Here is a 19,667-nt window from a genome sequence, read left to right on the forward strand (position 1 = left end):
CAGTTTCAACTTCTCAGCCATCACAAATCTTTTCTTCTACTTAGAGATAATTGCCAACTTTATGGCAATAATTTTCTTGCTTTGCTCTATATAGTTTTGCCAGCTAAGTTTGCATCTTTTTTTTTTTTCTTTTTCTTTCTATTTTTGAGACGGAGTTTCACTCTTCTTGCCCAGGCTGGAGTGCAATGGTGCAATCTCGGCTAACTGCAACCTCCGCCTCCCGGATTTAAGCGATTCTCCTGCCTCAGCCTCCTGCATAGCTGGGATTACAGGCGTAAGCCACCACACCCGGCTAATTTTGTATTTTTAGTAGAGACGGGATTTCACCATGTGAGTCAGGCTGGTCTCGAACTCCTGACTTCAGGTGATACGCCCGCCTTGACCTCCCAAAGTGCTGGGATTACAAGCGTGAGCCACCGTGCCCAGCCTAAGTTTGCATCTTATAAGCAATGTCTGTAAGATCTGCTGCAGTGTCTTTTTCACTTTTTTGTCTTGCTTGGGTTTTCTAAGTCTCACCAGTAAGTTATCAGTTTCATTAATATTTTCAAAAATGCAAATTTTGGTTTTTTGGTCTCCATTATACAGTGTTTGTTTTGTACTTTGTTGATTTCTACTCTGTTCTTTATTTTCTTTCCTTTTACTTTCATAGAGTTTGTTTTGCAGTTCTCTAATTTTGTCAAGTGGATTCCTAACTCATTCTTTCCTAGCCTCCTTTATTTATTTTATTTATTTATTTATTTATTTATTTTGAGACTGGGTCTCGTTTTGTTATGCAGACAGGTGCGAAGATAGCTCATTGCCTCCTCGGATTCCCGGGCTCAAGTGATCCTCCTGCCTCAGCCCCTGCCCCCTGCCCCCGACCCGTACACACACACATGTAACTGGGACTAAAGGTGTGTGCCACCATGCCTGGCTAATTTTTGTATTTTATGTCGAGACAGGGTTTTGCCATGTTGTCCAGGCTGGTCTTGAACTACAAAGTTCAAGCGATCTGTGCTACACCTGCCTCCACCTCCCAAACTGCTGGGATTACAAGGTGTGAGCCCCCATACCCAGCCCTTTTTTAGTCTTTAAATGGGCCTTAAAGGCCCATTTGAGCCTTTAGATTTTCCCCTTTATTCTTACACTGTGTTCACAAATTTCATATGTGGTACTATGTTGGCATTTAGTTTTACAGAAATACTTTAAAATTTTGTTGTTTATTGAGTCTGCTGGTTTTTCTTCATGTCACCTTATTTTCTCATATACTTGTTTATCTTTGATTGTGTGCTGGGCCCTTCGTTTGAAAAATTAGTTGTAGAAATAATGTCTGGGGTGATTTTTTGTGTGTGTGTGTGAGACAGCGTCTCCTCTGTCACCCAAGCTGAAGTGCAGTGGGATGATCTTGGCTTACTGCAACCTCTGCCTCCTGGGTTCAAGCGATTCTCCTGCCTCAGCCTCTTGAGTAGCTGGGACTACAGGCGTGCGCCACCATGCCTGGGTAATTTTTGTATTTTTAATAGGGATGGGGTTTCCTCATATTGGCCAGGCTGGTCTTGAACTTCTGACCTTGTGATCTGCCTGCCTTGGCCTCTCAGAGTGCTGGGATTACAGGCGTGAGCCACTGTGCCTGGCCTTTTTGTTTTTGTTTTCATAGAGGATTTGTATTTCTTTCATCCAGGTGCCTGGTGATAGGGATTGTCCGATTATCCTTTTCTTAGTGTGATTTGAGATTTTCGAAGCCACCTTGGTTACTCAAAGCTGGACCGCAGACCATAAAATAACTGACTTAATTCTGGGTCACCTTTGCTCCCAGGATATAGCCTTTCTGAATTCTAACTCAATCAGGGTCTTTACCTTTGTTGGACCCTGAATTTGGACTTTGTTAGATCTGTTTTGTGGAAGCCACCAAGTGTATTGCTTGGCCTTTCAACGCCAGGGCAAAAATAGCTGACAGTGCTTTGCTTATTTCTCTCCCTTGGTTTCACACCTTTTCAGGTCTTGGCTCAGTAATTCTTGTCTGTCTGATTAATAGATGGCTTAAAACCCCCAAACTTAGAGTATATCTTACCTAGATTTTTTTTTTTTTTTTTTGTGACAAGAGTCTTGCTTTGTCTCCCGGGCTGGAGTGCAATGATGTGATCTTGACTTACTGCAACCTCCGCCTCCCGGGTTCAATCAATTCTCCTGCCTCAGACTCCCGAGTAGCTGGGATTACAGGTGTCCGCCACCATGCCCTGCTAATTTTTGTATTTTTTAGTAGAGACGGGGTTTCACCACATTGGTCAGGCTGGTCTTGAACTCCTGACCTCAGGTGATTCATCCCCCTCGGCCTCCCAAAGTACTGGGGTTACAGACAGGGGTCACTGCGCCTGGCCCTTATCTAGATTTTTTTTTTTTTTTGGAAATGGAGTCTCACTCTGTCGCCCATGTTAGAGTGCAGTGGCATGATCTCGGCTCACTGCAACCTCCGCCTCCTGGGTTCAAGTGATTCTCCTTGCCTCAGCCTTCTGAGTAGCTGGGACTACAGGCGCGTGCCACCATGCCTGGCTAATTTTTGTATTTTTAGTACAGACAGAGTTTCACTATATCGGCCAGGCTGGTCTTGAACTCTTGACCTGGTGATCCGCCGCCTTGGCCTCCCAAAATGCTGGGATTACAGGTGTGAACCACCATGCCAGGCCCCTTATCTAGATTTTTAATGGTCGTGGGAATGGTGGTTCTCAAACACACAGGACGCAGAAACCCCCACATGATATTTTAATTATTTGTTTATATGTCTGTCCTTTCAGTAGGGTGGGCTTTTAAATTTATTTTTACTATTTTTCTACTGTAAGCCTTTTATTGTTTGTAACTCAGCACATAATAATGTCTGATGCATAAGTGCATAGAAAATATTGACTGGTTTTGGCATGACTTTCAGAAAAAATTGTGAAGGTATACTTTCTTTTGAGCCATATAGGAAAATTGAGATTAAATCTAATTGTTTTATTTGTTGTACCTTCAGTACCAGACATAATAAATTTGGATGTTATTGGCAGTGGAAAATCATGGGATAATTTCTGAATGACCACTTAGTGCTTCTTAAATGTGGTTAAAGAAAAATTAATTTCAAAACTGTATGCGTGATAGAGTAGATATTTTGTCAGGATGTATCTTTTTTTTTTTTTTGAGACGGAGTCTCGCTCTGTCACCCAGGCTGGAGTGCAGTGACCGGATCTCAGCTCACTGCAAGCTCCTCCTCTCGGTTCATGCCATTCTCCTGCCTCAGCCTCCCGAGTAGCTGGGACTACAGGCGCCCGCCACCTCGCCCGGCTATTTTTTTGTATTTTTTAGTAGAGACGGGGTTTCACCGTGTTAGCCAGCATGGTCTCATCTCCTGACTTCTTGATCCGCCCATCTCGGCCTCCCAAAGTGCTGGGATTACAGGCTTGAGCCACCGCGCCCGGCTGGATGTATCTTATAAGTATCCTTGAGTATGGTAATTTTTAAAGTGTGGTCCCCAGACCAAGTATCATTGGCATTACTTGGGAATTTGTTTGAAAAGCAAATTATCTGATCCTGCCTCAGATCTTCTGAATCAGAAACTGTAGTGGTATGGCTGAGCAGTCTGCTTTAAAAGCCCTCAATTTGATTCTGATGCATATCTAAATTATTGAGCTACTGCTGTAACAAAATACAATAGAAAATGATTTTGATTTAGGCCCCTTAAAAGCTAAAAGTTATTTATCTTTCTGTGATGAGAATATTTTTTGAAAATATTTAATGTAGTCTCAATGTTGATCTTTCTTTAGAATTAAATTTTAAGCCTCTATAAAGTCATTAGGTTCATTAGAGCAAAATTATGACCTGAAATAGTTGAGTTCACTGAAAAATAAAAACTTGTCTGTGTTACACAGGAAAATGATACTGGTCTAATTGTTGACAATAACTGGCTTATTCCAGTTGCCTTGCAGTATTCCTTAAGGGAGTGGATTGTTTAGGACCTAACTTTCTTAATACAAGTTTCATTAGAAGTAAATTCTCTATGTTTTCATTGTTTGGAAGGAAATATTTAACATATACAGTATGATGGAACTTCTGTAGAATATAGCATAATCTCAGAGACAGTTTTATCCATCTGTTTCCTAGTCAGCTTCAACATATTTTTAAATGAGGCCCAAGATTACTATGTTATGAAAATGTTAAGTTTCTTAACAAGTCTTTGTGTAGTCACTTGATTATTCAGATTTTGCTCACTAATTTTATGAGGGCCATTTGGCAAAGTGTTTTAATCCAGAATTTAAAATTGTTCATTTGTAGTTGGACAGGCTTATAAAAAGGGGCATATTTTAAATCTTTGTCATCACTATAGCCATAATATACTTAATAAAAGTTTGGTAGCAATTTGAGTATTTAACTACATAGGGTGGTACTTTGAAGGAAAAACCATTTTAAATTGAGCTTTAATTTAATTTCTGCTCTTAAAAACTCAGTATAGTAGTACGTCATCTATGTATGTGCATTGGGCGTGCTTCTTAACATATATTTAGCTTCAATTGTTTGATAACCTGTTGCATTCAATTACTTGTTTAAATAACTGGGCAAGTTTCCTGAGTTGTAGACTGTGAAATATTTTCAGGATGGTTTGGGTAAAAAATTTATTCCAAGTAGGTGACATCAGTCACTTTGATCACAGAGAAATCAGTATGATCCTGTGACAAGTTTAGTTTTAACAATGTAGTCTCTTGTGTCAACTCAACTAGTAATGTGAATTAGTTGCGAAGTGATTCTGTCTTCTTAGTGACCCACTGTTAGATGTTTTCAGACTAGTAAAAAATCATAAATATTTACTGTTAAAATCATCCTTAAAATTTTGTTTGAACATGCAGCACTTTTTGCAGTGTGAAATTGAAAAATCAGTTGTTTAGTTTTTACCAACGGAAAATTAGAGTTTTGTATACGTATTTGGTGAATACAGTAAACCGGTTAAAATTTAGCAAATAGAATTTTGTAAGCATTTTAAAATGTGTGAATTCTGTGATAAGGGGGTAGGCTTTGCTACAATTTATTACAAAGCTAAGTTATATTTCATTACTTATGTAAAATAGTGTTCTTTGTTTAGCTTCTTAAAGTGGTAGGAGAATTGTATAGTTCCATTGATTGGTTTCATGCAGTGGAAATCTGACCTTTAGCAGATGTTTGAGAAATTGCCAGCACAGCATGATCAGCCAACAAGACAGTTTTCCCCTTGTTATTTGACAGGCCTTTCATGCTTTAATAACATGCCAAAGAAATGTTTAAATGCTTTTTAAAAATAATATCACATGCTTTCTAAAATTTTAAGGATACATTGAAAAACATGGATAAAATGAGATAGATTTTTCCTGCAATTATGGATTGCAATTCAGCTGACTTTTAAATGTTTATTATTGAAAAAAAAATAAACTAAGATAAATGCTAATTGTTATGTGAATTATGTTTTACTTTGAGACTTAAAATGTTTTTGCCTATGTAGTTAATTGTTATTAGAGTTTGTGTGTTATTTTTTCCATGATCATGTTTTCCTGTACAATTTAAACGTTACAAGTTTCTCTTATCTTAGTGTTCTTATTTGATCGCAGGTATCATCTTTGGTTGGCTTTTTTATTTTTTAATAGAGCCTTTTTGATAGGGGTTAAATGCATCACAGAGCAGTTTCCCTACCTGGAACTTCTCGCTAAAAGCAGAATACTGCATGAATCCACTTTAAAGCCTCTTCTCTGAAGGACAGTATTTTCTTTAGAGAATGAAATGGGTTCAGCTGTGTAGTTGTGGGAGTTCAGCAAAAACACTGTAAGCTCTGTTTTCTTCAACTTCATGGATTGAGCGTACAGGAAGGGGAAGGAGTTGCCTTAATGTTTAAGAATGAAGTGATGAATTGATAGTAGCAGCAGTTGCCAGACTGTATCTTTTTCTGCAGGTGCTTGTTTTCTGTAGGGCATTGCAGTTGCTTTTTGTTGTGTTAGGTTATGAGAAGATTTTAAGGAAAATTTAAGGAACATGATCTTACATAGTTTCATTTTACAGTTTTGTAACCATTTTGTATGTCTTAGGTTTATATACAGAATTAGTTCTTCCAGAGGATTATGATTGAAAGTTTTGGCTGTGTGTACCTATCACCTTACAAAAATAAAAATATTTTTTAAAGGTCATGGGAGTTCTAAGAATATGCTGAATTAAAATGTAAAAATCAAACACCTATAATAAAGTTTTGCTGAATCCACATGAACTGAACTAATGGTTTGTAATACAAGTTGTATTACAAGTGAGAACTAGTTTCATATTTTGATATATAAAAGTTTTAAAGGAAGCATAATCGATAATTGTTTAATATCGCATAATAGTTAATCTTTCATATTGGTACTTTCTGATAAGGTTTTATTAGATGGAGAAGGTTATATTATTTAGTAAACTGACAACTTTAAAAAATTGAATAATGACACTAAAATTTATAGGTTTAATCCTAATGAGGTATATCTGATACATAATACCTGTGATATTATATATTAATAATAAAGTCATTTTATATAAGGAAAAATTTTATTCTGAAGTGGGGTTTTCTAAGTAACCATATTTTTACACAAAGTCATACTGTTACCTTTAGTCACTTCCAAAGTCAGTGCAGTTGTATCCTGAAGAGGATTAAGTTGCAAAGTTGGCACAGCACATAAAGCAAAAATTCACGTAAATTCAATTCACTTTTAAGGCCTTGTTGGGAATACCAACCTATTATTTTTCATCCAAGACAACTTTTTTTTTTCCTCTAGTGTTGGAATAATTTTTTTTTTTTCCCTCGCTCTATCACCCAGGCTGGAGTGCAGTGGCCTGATCTCGGCTCGCTTCCTTCTGGGCTCAAGTGATTCTCCTGTCTCAGCCACCCGAGTAGCTGGGACTACAGGCATCCTGCCACCACAGCCGGCAAGTTTTTTTGTTGTTGTTGTTATTTTTAGCAAAGAAAAATTAGGTTTCACCATGTTGGCCAGGCTGGTCTCAAACTCCTGACCTCAAGTGATTCACCCTCCTCAGCCTCCCAAAGTGTTTTTATTGCAGACATGATGCACTGTGCTTGGACCAGAATAAATTTTTAATATATATTTTGTTAGGCTGATTTTCTTGCACCTCAATTTTTCTTGTATGTCTAAATAACTGGAATCACAGTTACCTTTTGAGCACAGTGCTCACATTGTGAGAGTTGAGAAAATTATGGGGAACAAACTCTAGCCTTACGGTGATCCTAGTTAGACTTGGGATCTCTAAATTGAGATGATGATGATGATGATGATTATTATTATTATTATTTTATTTTTATTTTTATTTTTTTGAGACGGAGTCTCGCTCTGTCACCCAGGCTGGAGTGCGGTGGCCGGATCTCTGCTCACTGCAAGCTCCGCTTCCCGGGTTTACGCCATTCTCCTGGCTCAGCCTCCCGAGTAGCTGGGACTACAGGCTCTCGCCACCTCGCCCGGCTAGTTTTTTATATTTTTTTAGTAGAGACGGGGTTTCACCGTGTTAGCCAGGATGGTCTCGATCTCCTGACCTCGTAATCCACCCGTCTCGGCCTCCCAAAGTGCTGGGATTACAGACTTGAGCCACCGCACCCGGCCAAGATTTTTAAATCAGAATATATAACACACAGACTCAAATACACATTTTAAAGTTGAAGAGAAACTGTTACTATACTGAATGTTTAGTAGATTCAGTTTTCTTAGTTTTTAATACCTTTAGAAAATACACAGTATTGGCTGGATGCGGTGGCTCACACCTGTAATCCCAGCACTTTGGGATGCTGAGGCAGGCGGACCACGAGGTCAGGACATCGAGATCATCCTGGTTAACGCGGTGAAACGCGTCTCTACTAAAAATACAAAAAAATTAGCTGTTGTTGGCGTGTTGGCGGGCACCTGTAGTCCCTGCCACTCAGGAGGCTGAGGCAGGAGAATGGCATGAACCCAGGAGGCAGAGCTCGCAGTGAGCCGAGATTGTGCCGCTGCACTCCAGCCTGGGCGACAGTGCAAGACTCCATGTCAAAAAGAAAAAGAAAAAAAAATACAGTATTGATAGCATACTTTTAAGAAATCCAGATGTCTTTGTAAAAGTAGGTATTTTTCATTCTTTCAGTATTTATCAGTTACTTTTCACTGTGGTTCTTTTTCACATTTAAATAGAATCAAGTAACCTTTTATCTTCTTTGGTTCATCTGGTATTTTTCAGTGTTAGCAATTTTGAAATTCTCTAATTTTTACCACAAACATTTTTGACACTTTCATTTGGTTTTTAGTCTGAATTGACAGAGAAATCCAGGGAAAAAAGTTTAAATACTTGCTGAAGGTAAGATATTTGCTTTATTTAGATTTCTTAGTATTTCTTACCAAGGGGAAAAAAAAACTTAAAAAACCACTTTTTCATTATCTTATTTGTCACTTGATAGCCGTTTTTTGTCTCCTAGCTAAACAGAAGAAAAGTTACCTGCAGCATAAGAGAGCTATCAAGAGTCTTTCCCCCACCAGAAAGAAGTATGGCAAACTATTTTGCTGAATAAATCTAAGACTTCCTCCTTCCCATTATTTGCCTACAATTTTCCTACAATATGAGATTGTCTCTTTATTTTGTAATTCCGCTTGGAAAACCTATATTAAAGTCTACACATATTAAACTATAATATGTCATAAATTTTAAGAATGTTATGTAACAGAGGTAAATTTATCATGAATACCATATATTTAATGTAGCAAAACATAAAGAGAATAATAACCTCTTTTGATATTCAACAGCAGACCAGGTAAAGTCCAGACAGTTCTGTCTCATCAAAACAGTGAAGATTGCTTTGACCTCTTTTCCTGTTACCTCTTTAAGAGATACACACATATACGTATGCTTTGATAGATGAGACCATTCTAAACTTTATAAATTGTGTTGTATATCTTTGTCTGCCTGATTAAAATAGCTTGTCTTAAGATAACACTGAACTACTTAGTCTTTCAATAGGAGTTTATTTAGCAACTACTTTGTGGTATTGTTTTGATATGCTCTTTTTTTGTGTTTTGGCCGTTTTCTTATTTCTTTTAATTAAATCAGTATCATCCCTCATATATACTATTCATCTGTGCAGTTGACACTTGAACAATGGTGGGTTTGTACTTTGATAGTCAATTTATATGCAGATACTTTTAAATAAATATATTGCAGTATATTTTAGAGATTTGCAACAATTTGAAAATGATAGATGAACTGTGTAACCTAGAAATACTTTTTAAAAATTAAGAAAATGTTAGGTATGTCATAAATGTATAAAATATATGTACATCTTAGTTTTATCATTTGCTACCATAAAATATACACAAATCTATTTAAAAAGTTAAAATATCAGAACTTTACCCATACAGAGATGTGACATGGCACTATTTACAGTAGAGAGAAATATAAACAAACTTAAAGATGCAGTGTTAACTCATAACTGCATAAAAATAACTTTAGTATATGCTGTGGTAGTTTTTTAGCTACCTCTTGTTTTTACTCTGGTGAACCCAAATGTTGCAAATGTCTGCTTAAAACTCAGTGTGATGCTAACATCTCCATGTGAGTAGTTCACCTCTCCACTAAATAGTATATTGCAGTAAGAAATGATCTCTCACAGACCTTGCATAATTTTTAATGGTGTTTAGTGCAATCTTGCAAACTTCAATACCATGGGACAGAAATTTAGGGATCGATAAGTACATTATACTGTAAATGTATTTTCTCTTGCTCATAATAACTTTTTCTTTTCTCTAGCTTACTTTATTGTAAGAATACAGTATATAATAGACATACAAAATATTTGTTAATTGACAATTTATGTCATTGTTTAGACTTCCAGTCAACAGTAGGCTATTACCAGTTAATTTTATGGGGAGTCAAAAATTATACTCAACTTTTGACTGGGCAGGATGTCCTCAGTCCCAACCCTTGAATTGTTCCAGGGTCAATTATACATAGCTCTTAGTGTTTTTGAAAAACACATTTTTGGCTGGGCATGGTGGTTCAAGCCTATAATCCCAGTACTTTGGGAGGCTGAGGTAGGCAAATAGCTGGAGCTCAGGAATTCTCAGGAGTTCAGGAGCGGTCTGGGCAACAAGGCCAAGATCTTCTATTTAAAAAATAAAAATCGGGCCGGGCGCAGTGGCTTATGCCTGTAATCCCAACACTTTGGGAGGCCAAGGCAGGTGGATCACGAGGTCAGGAGATCGAGGCCATAGTGGCTAACACGGTGAAACCTTGTGTCTACTAAAAATACAAAAAATTAGCTGGGCGTGGTGGCACGCACCTGTAGTCCCAGCTACTTAGGAGGCTGAGGCAGGAGAATCACTTGAACCCAGGAGTTGGAGGTTGCAGTGAGCCGAGATTGCACCACTGCACTCCAGCCTGGACAACAGAGTGAGACTCCGCCTCAAAAAAAAAAAAAAAAAAAAAAAAAAAAAATTCAGGCCGGGTGTGGTGGCTCATGCCTGTAATCCGAGCACCCTGGAAGGCCCAGGCAGGCGGATCACCTGAGGTCAGGAGTTCGAGACCGGCCTGGCCAACATGGTGAAACCCCATCTCTACTAAAAGTACAAAAATTAGCTGGACGTGGTGGCAGGCACCTGTAATCCCATCTACTTAGGAGGCTGAGGCAGGAGAATCGCGTGAACCCAGGAGGTGGAGGTTGCAGTGAGCCAAGATCACACCGCTGCACCCCATCCTGGGCGACAAAAGTGAGACTTCATCTCAAAAAAAAAAAAAAAAAAAAAAAATCAGTAACACATTTGTATCTACTCATGTAACCACTTAGATCAAAACAAAGAATGTTTCTCACTCACTGTAGTTAACCTGGTACCTCTACCCAGTCTGTACCACCCCTCTGTTCCACTGATACCAGTTCTATCATCAAAGATGAGATTTGCCTGTTGTTGAACTTAATATAACTGGAATCATTCAGTGGCTTTTACACTCAGTATAATATCTGTGAAACTTACTGTATTAGATTCCTAGGGCTGCCATAACAAATCACAACAAATTTGGTGGATGGAAACAACCATTGCTCTGAGAACCAGAAGTCCAAAACTTCTTCCTTAAATGGGACGTAGACTGATTGGTAACAAGATTCTCTTGTCTTTCTCCATGGTTTCAACGTGAAAAGTAGTTTTAATGTTGACTGAAAGTGCTTAAGACCTGAAAATGCTTAGGATTGTTTCCTGTTGGAAGACATGGCTCTTATCTACTTTTCTCCATTAGAGCTCTGGAGTTCTCTTGGGCCTAGAAAGAAGTAATTTGGAACAGTTAGTGTAGTGTGGGGTATTATGAAAACCAAAATAGTTAGAGTATGATAATAAAATATAAAATAATATATAATAAAATCATACATAAAATTACTGGTTTGGGCTCAGTATATTTTTTGTCTTTAAAAAGAAGATGCTAACTCAAGGAAAGGGTAATAATGTATATTGGAAAGTTTATTTGCTTAGAAGTTAGGACTGATTTCTAGTCCTGGCTCTGTCATTAACTAATAATTACGTCTCTGGATTCTTATGGAAGATTTTTCCAGTTCTTCATATGACAGCTTGGTATTAGCAGTGGCCCTGACATTTATAGGTATTATCACTTTCATTCACCTCCTCATTCACTCTTCATTTCCTTCACAGTATTAACAGAACCTTTTTTGTTACATTTTGTTACTTTAGAAATAGTAGAGCATGTTAGACTAAGTAGAGATCACAAAAAGATGAGATTTAGGAGAAATCCATAGATGTGTTGAACTGTGGATGTTTTTTACTTCACCCGAATTCGTTCAACTATTTCCTCTGCACAAAAGCCATGCAGTATATGTGATTAAATTTGTGCCTTGGTGAAATAATATGTTGTATGTCACTGTATGTTTTGTGGGGTCATTTATAAATGGTTACGATATTTTAAAGTAGGAATACCTAGGGTCTACTTGTCATTAGTTTCTGTGATAGATATTTGACCATGCTTCCTGGCATTTAGGAAGGGACAGTGAGATCTTTTAATATATCTAGAGAAGACACTTCCTTATATGATCTTTTCATTTATTCAAATATATATTTATTACTTCCTGTATGCCAAGTACTCTGTGACTGAGCAGCCTAGACTTGATTCTGTAAAGGAAATTAAAAATCCCAGGACTCCCAGACTCCTTATGCAAAAGGAAAGTTAATCCTGGAGTCTGAGTCATGCAACACTGTCTTTCATATGAGTAGCTGTTACTAACATTATGCCTTAACCAGATCCCCATGTAAAAGTAAAAGACCTCAGGTATCTATGAAAGACTGCCCCCACAGATCACTGAAAAGCAAATGCTTTGCTGGTCTCCCACAAACAGATACATGCCAATTGTAACTTCAGATCTACAATCTAAGTCAGGCTCCTCAAACTAAGGTCTGTTCTGTGGCCACACTGATAATATCATTTACAATCTTATCTTCTCAGGTGCAGAACAGAGACAAGAACAGTCATTCTTCCACTGACCCAGAAATGTCCAAGGAATTGATTTTGCTTTTATTCCCCTTTTCCTTCATTCACCTAATACTATGTAAAATATAGTTTTTACTAGATACCAATTAAAGTCTTACAGGAATTTAACCATTCACCTTACTGCCTACCTGGCCCTCTTCCTACATGCCTCCCCTGCTTTAAGGAAATACGTAAATAGGAAACCTCCTGAAAATCTCTTTGGAAAAACAGCTACATATGTGTTGGTTTTTCCTGGATGGGCCCTAAAGCTGGCTTAATAAACCTTGATTGGTTGAGACTTTGGCCTTCGTCACTCATTTTGGTTGCCAATTCCATCCCTCCTAGAGTTTTCTGTGTATGGAAATTGTTTTATGTACGTAGTAAGATTTCAGTTACAAGTGGTTTGTAATGACTGTGCTTTTGAAATACTGGTACTTATTAAACATTAGTAATTTGAGAAATTAACCTGCATGAGACTTAAGAGAGGACATTAAAGTAAACATTTAAAAGTTTTATTTCTAAAATATCAACACAGGTTTTGGTTAGCTACTTAGTATATGTTGGCTTTTAATTTCTTGAAAAATACTATTTTTTTGGAATTAATGATATGTACTTGCCACTGATTAATCAGATACTCCCTAAGTTATGTAAAAATCATTTCAGTACATTCAGGTTTGTATATTAGGTATCCTGTCAATTTTATCTTCTTTATGAAATCTTTCTTCAGGCCTTTATATCTGTACTGGCCCTCCAGGCCTCCTGATTTTATGTGACTATCATCTTGGTGATTTCCTTGCCTCTCTTTCGTTGTGTTCTTTTCCTGGATTTCTTGTCTTAGTTTATTCTCTTGTATCAATGGAGTATATCTTACTCCTTTAAAAACAAACAAAAAACCCTACATTTAAGATATACTTGATGGCCTGTTCATCTGAAAATATCTTAATTCTACTCTCAAACTTGACTCAGACCTGAGTGGATGTAGAATTCTAGATGAAAGATTAGAAATGGTTTTTCCTCAGAATTTGGAAAGCATTAATCAGTGACTTCTAGATTCTGAATTTGCTTTTAAAAAGTCAGATGCCATTCTGGTCTTGCTCTGTGCCCCAGGCTGGAGTGCAGTGGCGCGATATCGGCTCACTGCAAGCTCCGCCCCTCGGGTTCACGCCATTCTCCTGCCTCAGCCTCCCGAGTAGCTGGGACTACAGGCGCCCGCCACCACGCCCGGCTAGTTTTTTGTATTTTTTAGTAGAGACGGGGTTTCATTGTGTTAGCCAGGATGGTCTCGATCTGCTGACCTTGTGATCCGCCCGCCTCGGCCTCCCAAAGTGCTGGGATTACAGGCTTGAGCCACCGCGCCCGGCCTGATCTTTTATATAAAAGAAACTTGTGGGATCTTTTCTTGTGTCTCTGCTTGGAAATTTCACAGTGATGTTCCTAGATGTACATTGATTTTTATCTGTTTTTTGTTTTTTTTGTTTGAGACAGAGTTTCGCTCTTGTTGCCCAGGCTGGAGTGCAATGGCGCGATCTCAGCTTACTGCAACCTTCGCCTCCCGGGTTCAAGCGATTCTCCTGCCTCAGCTTCCTGAATAACTGGGATTACAGGCATCTGCCACCATGCCTGGCTAATTTTTGTGTTTTTAGTAGAGACGGGGTTTCACTATTTTGGCCAGGCTGATCTCAAATTCCTGACCTCAGGCGATCCACCCTCCACGGCCTCCCGAAGTGCTGGGATTACAGGCATGAGCCACCGCGCCAGGTGATTTTTATCTGTTGTACTTAGCTTTTGAGGAGTTGCTTTTCAGTTTTGAAATTTATGAGTTTGAGTTCTGTAAAGTTTTTCTGAATTGTTTCTAAGATTCCCTCTTTTCTCTGTTATGTTTCTCTTTTCTGAAACTTGTGATATTGAACCACACTGATTGTATTTTTCCCTTTGTCTCCTATATGCTTTATGTTCTATTTGGAAAAATGTTCAACTTCCTTTTCTAAACCTATCGTATTTTTTATTTCTGCTGTCATAATTTAATTTGCTAAATATTTTCTGTTTTTTTTTTTCTCCAAATCATTGTATTTTGATAGCATCCTTTCTCTTTTGATTATGGTATTTTCCTCTTATCTCATTGAGAATATTATTTTTTTAATGTTTTGTTTTCTTCTCTTTGGTCTGTTTTCTTCCTGTCATTTTTCTCTATGTATGTTTTAGTCTCTGTATTTTATGTGTAATGTTTTCCTCACATGAAATTCCTGACCATTCTTTTTGACTACTCCTATGTAATAGAGTAACACTAAAAAAGTACATTGGAAGCCCTGAGCGTATGGGTAGACTTCGTTGGATGTCATCTTACCCATTTAAGATCTGGTCATTTCCATAGGGGAATACCTAATGTCTGTGTATTTAGATCTTTTAAGGTGGTTAGGTTTCCCAAAGAAATCTGTCAGTGCTTTGTCTGGCTTTCAGAGTTATGCCCTATGAGGAAAGAAGACTGAGGGTGAAAGGAGAGTCTAGTCCTAGACGTATTTTATTGTGTCAACTTTCACTTAATCCTTCTGTTTCAATGGTAATCTCTGCCCTCAACCTGTTTAATATGCTTCTTGGTCCAGGGACCTTTTCTAAGAAATAAACCTTTTTTTCCTACCATAATGGGAAAGGAGACAGTTGCTAGGCTCGAGTCAGGGAGAAATCTGAGAGTCTAGCTGCTGCTTCAGTAGACTATGGTCAGTCTTCGTGTTAGCCCTATTTTACCCCTACTCAATTTTTGAACCTTTGGGGCATAGCTTATCTTTGGTAATTTAGCATATTAATCAGCTTTCGCTAATACTTGGCTTTAGATGAAGCTTCTTTTTGTTTTCACTAAGTCAGCTACCACTGGTTTTACTGTTATTTTAAAGTTAGTTTGTTTTACCCATCTTTTCCATCTGTTGAAACCTTACAGTCCTTATCATCCAACATGTTAATTATTATTGTTTGAGTCCTATATTCATTTCACAGTTTGACTTTTGTAAGTGTCTTGACTGAAGTGTAAGGATAGAGCCCTGTGGAATATATTTGAAGACATTTTATCAGTTTTACTTTAGTTCTTGGTTAATATTGTAAGTTATGGTTGTTTATTCCAGCTGTGAGTACCTGCTTGTGCTGTGTTACTGAGTTTTTATTTTTTTATTTTATTCCTAAGAATATTTTCAGGATATTTTCCCATACTATTTCGCTTAAAAAAAAAAAAAAAAAAATCTAGTGTTGGATTAGTTACACTAGCCTACCTAAAAAGAATAAATTTATTGATAATAAAAAGTTTAACATCACTTGTAGGGAAATAAAATTACCTCTTGGTGTGTGTAGCCTTTTTTCTTTTTTTTATGCCTTTAAACCATCTTACAAATAAAAACTTTTGGACTTTGATATGGACACATATTGATGGATTATTAAACTTTTACACTTGAAACTTCTGTGATTCTTTGAAATATATTTTCTAGGAAATGTTTTTCTTCATGTCCAAAATTGCTTATTAGAAACTGTTTTCTTCCAGTATTGCTTTGCACACATTGGAGATACATACATGCCTGATTCAAGCCTGTGATTAGTTAAGCTCTACAGACAAAAACTAAATTTAAAAGTGGCTGTTCTCTTACTGTCTTCTTATTTCAACTTCATTTACTTTTTAACTATGTTTATTCTACCTTTTCCAGTTTTCTATTCAATTCTCCTTGGTGGAGAAGATGGATACAAAACAGGAGGTGTGTTGTTTATTGTCTCTGTGTCTGTTAATATTGCACCATCTTTCCCATGTAATATTCTTGTTTATTCTTAGTTTAGCCTGCTAAATTTATGCAGCCAATGGGCCTGTTTGGTTTTCCTTTGTATTTTTTATAAAATTTAGTTTATTCTGGTGACCTTCTTATAAGATTGATGATATTAATATGTAAATATGCATATTTGTTTCTCTCCTGTTTTATATATATATATATATATATATATATATATATATATATATATATGTCCTTTAAAAATTGAACACCAGAAACTATGTAGCTGCATTGTTTTACTCGTCCCCTTCATTTATTCAGTCCACTGACAATAAGTTCCTAATGTATGTCAGGCCCTGAGAAATCAAATATTGATGTTACTTTTTACTACTAGAGTTACTACTTTCACAGAAAATGTCTACTGCATTTTCTTGTTAGAATTATTCACATCTGTGTAATTAAAAAATATACCTTGTGCTTTCTGGTCTCCCATGCATATTGTCAAGTACTGTTTCCTTTTAAATGTACATGTGGGGCTGGGTGCTGTGGCTCATGCCTGTAATCCCAGCACTTTGGGAGACCAAGGTGGGCGGATCACTGAAGCCCAGAAGATTGAGACCAGCCTGGCCAACGTGGTGAAACCTCGTCTGTACTAAAAATACAAAAAAATTAGCCGGCCTTGGCGCACACCTGTAATCCCAGCTACTCGGGAGACTGAGGCATGAGAATCGCTTAAGCTTGGGAGGCAGAGATTGCAGTGAGCTGAGATCATGCCACTGTACTCCAGCATGGACAACAGAGCAAGACTCCGTCTCAAAAAATAAAAAATAAAAAACTCTACATGTGGTATTTAAAAAGTAGACTCAGGTTTGAATTCTGACTCTCCCATGTACTAGCTGTGTAACAGATAAATCACCTAATCTTTTTGGGTTTTGAGTTCTCATCTGAAAAACATATTTAATACCTACTTTATAGGATTTAATTGAGAGAATTGAGGTGCTAAAAATGAAGTGAGAGAATGTACATACATGTGTTGTATAAGCTTCTTAAATTAAAAAAGTTATATGATGGTAGTATTTTTATAAGGATTGCTATCCAGATATTTATCCTTGCACTCCGTTTGAAATATAATTGTAGTTATCCTTGGGAGCAAGAACTAATTGTATCATGCTGATCCTTAAACATTGCAGCTGGTAAATAGCAAAAACTCCTGCTTTTTGGATTGAATTTCTTTAGAATATGGACTTAGAACAAGTGTTAATATAGTTGCTATTTCTTTTCACCCCATGTACTGCTTTTGTTTCACTTTAAAATTTAATGTTAAAACATTCTTTATATGACCATTTTTTATTACATATTTATAAGTTAATAACTGCTTCTCTTTATCCTGCTTCCCTAAATACTGTGTTGTCACCCTTGGGTTTATGGATTTTAGATGTTTTACATCTCTGCTACTCAGTAACCCTTCTTGGTTAGATCTGTTTTTGAAAAGATAAATTCTACAGACATGTTACTATATTCCAATCATAAATTTCATTTTTCTTCTTTTTTCATATTAAGGGATAATTTTTACTTCTTCATGTTAAAATCTCAAATATATCTTAATACTTACTGAGTATGCTAGCACGTAGCTATTGACTCAGCTACTCAGGAGGCTGAGGCACAAAGGATCTCCCGAGTTCAGGAGTTTAAGGCCTGCCTGGGCAACATAGCAAGGCCCTATCTGTTAAAAAAAAAAAAAAAAAAAAAAAAAAAAAAAAAAAGTTAGCATGTGGTTCCACCACTGAAATATAAAAAGCCAAGATTAAAAATGTTAATGTGTTGTATATCTTTTCTCTCCTTTTTTTTTTTTTTTGGTCTCGTTTGTTTTGAAATGTGACCGGCCAATTTATCTGTTGGTTCTTCCTAAAATCAAATTTGCTGTTTCTCTAAATAACTGCATTTTATGTGTCCTTACTCTTTTTAATGTTTCATTACAATGCAGTCTTGATCATGGTGACAAATATCTGTCCAAACATTGTCTCTCTAGTCTTTATGAAGTACAGCATTCATTTTTTTTGAGATGAAGTCTTGCTCTGTTTCCCAGGCTGGAGTGCAGTGGTGCGATTTCAGCTGACTACAACCTCTGCCTGCTGAGTTCCAGGGATTCTCCTGCCTCAGTCTCCTGAGTAGCTGGGACTACAGGTGCACGCCACCATGCCAGGCTGATTTTTGTTTTTTTTTTCATTGTTTTTTTTTTTTTTTTGAGACAAGAGTCTTGCTCTGTTACCCAGGCTGGAGTGCAGTGACATGATCTTGGCTCACTGCAACCTCCTGCTCCTAGGTTCAAATGATTCTCCTGCCTCAGCCTCCCAAAGTGTTGGAATTATAGGCATGAGCCACTGCGCCCAGCCTTTTTGTATTTTTTAGTAGAGATGGGATTTCACCCTATTGGCCAGGCTGGTCTCGAACTCCTGACCTTGTGATCCGCCTGCCTTGGCCTCCCAAAGTGCTGGGATTACTGGCGTGAGCCACTGCGCCTGGCCTGTACATCATTCTTTTAAGTTGGAAAAAAAGAAAGGAAAACCAATGCTTACAGTGTTCGCACTGAAGGTCTGTTGGTTATTTTGTTAAATCCTTTTTGTTATCATGCTTAATCCTTAAAACAACCCTCTGAAATACTATCAGTTTTGACTAACTTGAAAACTAAGACTCAAATTTTAGTCAGCGTCTGTGGTTCTGATTCCAAAGAATATAACCTTTGCACTGTAGTGCATTACCTGGAAGCTGATGATGTAGAACGTTGAATATGTCATTTCACAAGCTCTTGTATGGTATTACCTATGTAACTTAATCATTTGATGTGAAGACCTAAAGTGATGTTAAGTACTATCTTTATTAGATTTTAGGAATATTATAAGTACTCTTTATTCATTGTCAGTCTTACTAAATTGATGCTTATCTGGAATGCACTTTGGAAGTTTGTTTCTGAAGTTTTAAAAAGTTACACAGTGTGGAAGTACATTTGAGTAGCAGGATAACTTATACTAGCTTTGGGCAGTCCCTTGGTTTTCTTGGTGACACTTAAATTTCCAGCTTGCTGACATTCTTTTCCTTAAGAAAATCTCTTTCCAGCTTGCTGACACTCTTCTTCCTTAAGAAAATAAAAGCAGAGATCCAGAGAGTGGTCTGTCCATCTCACTTTCTCCTTAACTTTCTTTTGGTTTCAAACAGTATTTCAATCATGCTTTCCTTCTACCATGATGGAAAAATGAGCTTTGGTATGTTTTAGGAATAGGAAGAAGATTACCATACTGATCTGTAGAGTAAGGGACAAGTGGTTGTAGCAAGGTCAGAGGAGTCTGCAGAAACCAGATTTTCAGGGACTTGTTAACTAGCATAAAGAGTTTAGATTTTACTCTAGTCCCATGGGATGCTAAATTTTAAAATAAGGGGCATGAT

At 37.3% G+C, this 19,667-nt stretch overlaps 1 protein-coding gene across 2 annotated transcripts in view; it reads left to right on the forward strand.

The window, feature by feature from the left end:
• The window catches only part of JMJD1C (jumonji domain containing 1C), a 364,249-nt gene that overhangs the window by 95,709 nt on the left and 248,873 nt on the right, over positions 1-19,667 (forward strand). The window lies entirely within an intron of this gene.

The sequence above is a fragment of the Chlorocebus sabaeus genome, chromosome 9 (assembly GCF_047675955.1).
Source record: "Chlorocebus sabaeus isolate Y175 chromosome 9, mChlSab1.0.hap1, whole genome shotgun sequence".
NCBI classification, from domain to species: domain Eukaryota; kingdom Metazoa; phylum Chordata; class Mammalia; order Primates; family Cercopithecidae; genus Chlorocebus; species Chlorocebus sabaeus.